Source organism: Arvicola amphibius, chromosome 14 (genome assembly GCF_903992535.2).
Source record: "Arvicola amphibius chromosome 14, mArvAmp1.2, whole genome shotgun sequence".
Taxonomy (NCBI): Eukaryota; Metazoa; Chordata; class Mammalia; order Rodentia; family Cricetidae; genus Arvicola; species Arvicola amphibius.
This window is the reverse complement of record NC_052060.1, coordinates 47073222-47080131: the sequence shown is the minus strand read 5'-3', so window position 1 is coordinate 47080131 and position 6910 is coordinate 47073222. Positions and strand designations below refer to the sequence as shown.

Below are 6910 nucleotides of genomic sequence, written 5' to 3'. Positions count from 1 at the left end.
CTTATTTACAAAATGTCACCAAATTAAAACTACATAAAACAAATCCCAGCAAGTATGGCAAGATGCAATTAATTAGTGTTTTAATTAAAAATACTGTTACTTTATGCCTATGTGTGTTTGCCTGTCTGTATATATGCCCACTACATTCAAACCTGGTGCCTGCAGTCTCTGTTAGAGAGCATCAAAAAAACCAGACCTGTGTGCATGGTCCAGAAACCAGAGGAGCGGTATAAAGTGGTGCTTCAGGTGACCGTGAAGGAGCTCTCCAAGCTGTCTCAGGAACAAACCCTAGAGGCCCTGCGTGCCTCCGAGTAGTCCCTAGTCATCCAGGTGCTGAGATGCAGCCTCCTTATGCGGGAGGTGGAGGGTGGGAAGCTCCTGCCATGACTTTCAGCTGGTCCACAGTGGCATTCAGACCGACATCACCTTCGAGCACTGAGTAAGCTGCACCCACCCACCCTACCCATCCATGGGCATCTTGAAGCTATATGTACTCTCTGAGCTCCCCAGCATCAGTCATGAGTATTATGACCCAGCGGAGCTCATGGAGGCAGCCCGCAGAAGGCAAAGCCAATGGAGGAGCTATTGTATGAGGAGGTAGAGCTCTGTAAAAACAGTTACCAAGACAAGTTGGGCCCAATGGTGGGGTACTGCACAGATTATGATGAGGATCTGGGCATCTATGATGGAGAGGTAAATTCTAACAGCATTGCAGCCAAAGATGGCTGGATCCATGAGGGAGACTGAATCATACAGATTAAAGGAATGGATGTCCAGAACCCGAGAGGAAGCAGTGGCCATCCCGAGCCAGGAGGAGAACACCAACATCTCATTGCTGATGGTCTGGCCTGAAAGCCAGGTAGCAAAGCGGTAGGAAGACAGTGACAGAGATGACTTCCTAGATGACTTTGGGTCTGAGAATGAAGGGGACCTTCGTGTCCGGAAGCTGAAGTCACCCCTTGCCCAGCAGACAGGAAATGATGAGAGGGGTGCTCTTGATGGGGACCCAGTCTGGAGTTACAGCCTGGAGCTGGACAACGGGGTGGGCCGGACTGATGAGAGTACGCACAAAGAAGAGAGCGCTGAACATGACCTGCTGGGGGTAAGTCCCCTGTCCCCCCAGCACCACCAACACCCTTGGAAAGCCTGTGCAGGTTTGTCCTGCAAGGGGATGTCCTCAGAGCAGGGATTTCCACTTCAGCATGGACTGTCTGCTGACTGACGGGGCCGGGACTGGGAGGGGCTGACCTGCTTGGGCTCACTGATGAGGAGTATCAACGCTACTGTGAACTGCCGGAGATCAAGTGCCACCTGGAGAATGGCAACCTGCTAGTCATCTTCTTCGGGGCCTCCAGTGGCAACAGTTCCCTGAATGTCAACCGCAATGAGAGGCTAGGCCATGAGATGGCCATGCTGGAGGAGGAGCTTCGGCACCAAGAGTTCAATTGCAGCAACATTTTGCGGGCACAGAAGAGAGTAAAGTTTTTCTTTGATATTCACAAGAATGCTGTTATGCCATCTTGCATGCAAGCCCGTGAGCCCTCTCTCTGTCTGTCTTTGTCTCTCTCTCACATACACAGTAATACAATAAACAAGCATAATATATGTAATAAAATTGAACATTATTTAAGAAATAGTTCTTGATAGATATATGTGTATGTGTAGTAGTGGGAACTGTGTGGAATTGAAGATTAAAGGAATTTAAAAACTTTAATTTCATATTTCACAGAAGATGTGCTAAAAGGAGAAAAAGGTGGACAACATGAAAATAAGAAGATGAAAATGAATAATAATGGGTTCAGAATTTATACCAGACTTTTAATGAATACTTAGAAAAATAACAACGAAAAAGAATGGAAGGAATGCAATAAATAATGATAAGGAAATATATCTCTTAACATGAAAAAAAAATCATACAATTAAAAACAGTAGTATTAATAGGACTATTTCAGAAGGAATATTCCAGAATTTGGAAGGATTAATCACAGCTAAAGTTATGAGTTATCATTATAATTAATTAAGAAAATAAATACTAAACATTTTAAAATTATTTCCACAGTACTTAATATTTTCTAACTACTAAGAAATTTACACACTTATCAAATATAATTATTATCCTGTATCAACTTTCATGGGAATATAAGATCTATGAAGTTTTTATCTATTTATTGATATACTAGTAGCACACAATATAGTATTCTTTGAAACATGGCTATTAAAGCTTTTCATAAATTCATTTTTCCAAATGTTTATTTACTCTGTATGAGTGTATGTGTTTGTGCATTGGTGTCTGTGTGCGTGCGTGTGTGTGTGTGTGTGTGTGTATGTCTGAGAAAGAGAGAGAGATATATATAGAGAGAGACAGAGAGAGAGAGAGAGAGAGAGAATGTGTGATGGGGATAAAAAAGAAGAGAAAGTGTGTGTGTGTGTGTGTGTGTGTGTGTGTGTGTGTGTGTGTGTGTGTGTATGTGAGTATAGGTACAAGTATGTGGGGCACATGCATACAAATACATTTTTTGAGTGTAATTTTTCCTCAGTTACTATTCATCTTTTCTTCCTTCCATACTTTCCTTCCTCCCTTCTTGCATGTCCTCTTATTCCCTTTCTGTTTTCTTCCTTTTCTTCTGCCCCTATTTCCTGTCTCCCTCTTTGTCTCTTCTGTGTCTATCATGTCCATAGCCTTGCTGTGATGGCGGAACGGAAGTCATCTAGGAAAGACTCCAGGTACTAAAAACGCTACTCACTGCTGCAGACAATTGCCCTGACAACAGTCAGGGATTGATTTCATCCCATCTTTGCTGTATGAGGATACATTTTGAGTTTTGAGGGGGAGGTGCCCCTCTTTGCAATTTACCATTTATAATCCATCATGTGTGCTTCAGTGGCAGGAAATGTCTGTATTTGTTGTGTGTTCAATGAATTGTCAAAAGGCGCTGACCTAAGATGCATGGCCAACATTCTGAAAAAACATTTGATGTAACTATCCCAAAGTGTTTTCTAATAATAGTTTTCAGGCTGAGATAGCATTGGAATCATACTGAAATTCTTCACAACCTGTAGAGACTTTGAGGTTTGGATCTTAGGAAATAGTTGCTTTTTAGCTGCAAATTTGAGAATAAGTATTTGATTGTTGAAAAGGAAATGAAAAGCTAATCTGCTGACTTCCTTGAAAGAAGCAGTGCAGGCTAGTAAACAGAAGTATGTGCTGCATGAATGCTAGGAAACGGAAGCCAGTGCAGCATTTAGGCTGGAAACAGGAGCTTGTGCTGTGTGCATGCTAGAAAACAGAAGCAATGCAGCACCCAGGCTTGTAAACAGGTATCTGTGCTGCTCATCTTAAAATAGCTCTTTTCCAGAGGAAAAGGGAGGCCTTGCTGGCCCACTCCCTGCAAACATGTTACAGGAAGATGTAGGATCTTGTTTGCCATTGGAAATGTAAGTTAAACACTACAAGCACTTGGATTGTATGGCCTTTGAGGGAATAACACACTTGTAGTGTGTATTTGACCCACCTATGTAAGATCCAGGTGTCAGTGTGGCTAACAGATTTGGAGGGAGATACAGAATTACTGCTATTTGTAACACTACCTGCCACAGCTTATTGTAGTTATGTGTTAAATAGTCCCCCTCTGAGAAAAGATTACTGCATCAATTGCATTGGATATGAGCAGCTAGGAAGGTCTGTTGGCATGGTAGTACTAACCTAGAAGACAGAAATCATACCTGTTGGTCACATATAAGTCACACTTATGTAAGGCTCCAATAGTAACCAGATCAGGAAATTATTGTTTTCTAAGATACCTGGATGTGAGTGAGTAATGGTTCTGATAGTTTTAGGCTCAGACCTCTTCTCAACTGAGTTATTTTAAATGTATGTCTAACTGTCCCAAGTTTTAGATTACTCACTCAAATTGCTCTAAAAATAATACTTCCAGAAGAACAAAATGGAGATTTGAACTCTGAGGAAAAACACTTTATGTGCCTTAGCTTTAATGCCAGACTGCTCTTACCATTTCTTGTTCTCCAAAGTGATCCACATTTAGAGAAAAATATCATTGTCATCATAGCTCTGAATGCCTCATGTTGATTTTGTCTAGCAGTTATTATCTCTGACTCAGAGGATGAGAATTCAATATCCATTTCCAGATGTTTGCCTTGATGTGTCTAAGTTATTTGATGCTTTTCTTAGTAAGTCAGCAGCTGGAACTCTGTGACATTTTCAGCTCAAGTGTGGTCATATGCTTGAAGTTGTATCTTGCTCAATCATCATCAGAGAAGATTCCTACTACAGGGAATTAGAACAAATAGAGACCCAAAACTAGACAAAATCGAGAGAGTAAGAGAACTTGAAACAGTCAGTCCTCAATGAGATATCTCAAATCTCTTACCTCAGAGCACAGGGTACTTTGCACAAGAGAAGTCAGAGAGATTGCAAGATCCCATGGGGGTGGAAGGCACCATGAAAACAGACCCTCTATTTGCAACAGTGATGTGGGATTCTACTCTATATGCTGTGAATACCATTGGTGAATGAAGAAACTGCCTTGACTTGTTGATAAGGCAGAACTTACGTAGGCAGGGAAAACTAAACTGAATGCTGATGCTAAGAGAAAGGAGTCAGAGAGAAGCCTTGTAGCTCCACTGGAACCAGATGGAACTTGACCCGGTATGCCACAGCCACATAGTGATACACAGATTAATAGAAATGTGTTAAATTAAGATGTAAAAGCTAGTCAATAAGAAACTATAGCTAATGGGCCACCCAGTGATTTAATTAATACAGTATCTTTGTGGTTATTTTGGGTCTGAGCTGCCAGGTGGTAGAAAAATGAACTAGTAGCTGCTCTACCAACAAACTGCCACCCAACTACAGGGAATTACAACAAATAGAGACCCAAAACTAGACAAAATTGAGAGAGTAAGAGAACTTGAAACAGTCAGTCCTCAATGGGATATCTCATATCTCTTACCTCAGAGCAGCATGGCCCACAGCCAGGAAGCCACCATTTTAAAACCATGTGGCTGTTTTTCTGCTACAGCTGAATCAGAAAGACCTCTCTTAAAGGAGCCATGCCTCTCCTTGCTTCTAGCAAGCAGAGCCCACCCAAGAAAATGCTGCTACCACGTCATGCTTAACTCTATTCTTTTGTTTCTAGGATTCCTTTCTAAGCTTTCTTAGGTTTTACATGGATTTAGTCAACCACATGAACACCCTCCAAAATACTTCACCTGACAAAAAGCAGGAAGCAGTTTGGAAAGAACTATGCCCATATACCCAAATTTTGTTTATAAATGTTTGTTACTTTTAAAGGCAGGTATGCTATAGAGATTTGTACTGGTATGAATTTGGGTAAATTGATACAAATTTAAGGTCGATATTGTTATATGTATATTTCTGCTCTTGATTAAGAAATTGTGTTTGTGCTGCTCATTTAAAAATGTAGTGAATAGTTAAGAAATATAGGTTAATAGATAATCATCTAGTCAAGCTTGTAGTCATGTTAGTTAGATTTTCCAGATGTACAAAAATGTATTTCAGATGGATAAGCATTCTTTAAACCTTTCAGAGTACATAATATGGCATTTAAATATTTAAGAACTTAGGACTTTTCATGTCATTGGGACATATCTACTCCTGGCAGCACAAATCTACTTCAAGATAATGCTGGGCACTAAAGAGGCTCCTTATAGCATTGGTTTGCCATTTGTGTAAGAAACTGCTCTTGCCTGGACTGCATTATGTTGTGTGAATTGGAAATGCAAGACCCACAGAGAGATGACTGCTAAACTTGCCTAAGGAAGATGAGACAGTCCTTCAGGGTTTCTGTTTCATGAAAGAGTCTGCTAGACATTCTTCAGGACACAAAAGAAAGTGACTAACAAACTGCCAAGATAAGCAGAACTGTCTTTGAAATTTCCAGCTATGTATAAAAGTCTGCTAGATACTATGGGCCTGTAGGCTGTCCAGGTAGTGAGATGTCTCTGTCAATTCTAGAGTTTTGGAAGTTGCTTACAATGCACCTCCTGTTTACTTTTGTAATTTTATATCCTTCTGGACTCTTTTATGGAGTTGAAGAATAGATAAAACGTAGATATAAATATTGAAACTGTAATTCTTGCTTGATACCTAATTTGTTATATGTAATTTTACTATGTTAAAGTTAAAACCTCCCCAAGTTAAAACCTTACTTTTAAATTAAACAGAAAAGGGAAGGTGATGTGGGATTCCCCTCTATGTGCTATGAATACCATTGTTGAATAAAAAAAAAAAACCTGCCTTGGTCTGTTGGTATGGCAGAACTTATGTAGGCAGGGAAAACTAAACTGAATGCTGGGAGAAAGGAGTCAGAGAGAAAGCATGTAGTCCTGCCAGAGACAGATGCTGGAAACTTTACCCAGTAAGCCACAGCTATGTCATGATACACGGAGGAATAGATATGGGTTAAATTAATATGTAAATGTTAGTCAATAAGAAGCTAGAGCTAATTGGCCAAATTGTATTTTAAATAATATAGTTTCTGTGTGATTATTTCAGGTCTGAGCTGCTGGACAGTAGGGAAAGGAACTATCAGCTTTCTAACACAACAGGACCATTTTGGTGCACATATGAACTTGCAGAGACTGTGGTAGCATGAATAGAGCCTTCAAAGCTCTGTGCCAGATGGGCTCCCAGCTCTTAGAGGAGACCAGGTAACAAGGCCCCATCTGTAACCCAGAAACTATCTCCATTTGATAACTACTCAAAAAATACAAAATTAGTTTTCAACAACAGAATCTTACTAGGTATACAAATAAGAGTTAAGCATAGGCCCGATGATCAGCAATAGATGGCAAACAGAATAACCTTGATATTTTTGGAAGTTTTTTTTAATCTCATAATACTTTGCCTTGGTATATGGTAATTTCCTGT

At 40.3% G+C, this 6910-nt stretch overlaps 1 pseudogene; it reads left to right on the top strand.

Annotated features, from left to right (window-relative positions):
* Positions 1 to 204: 204 nt before the first annotated feature.
* Positions 205 to 6635, top strand: LOC119800692 (annotated as a pseudogene).
* The last annotated feature ends 275 nt before the right edge of the window (positions 6636 to 6910 follow it).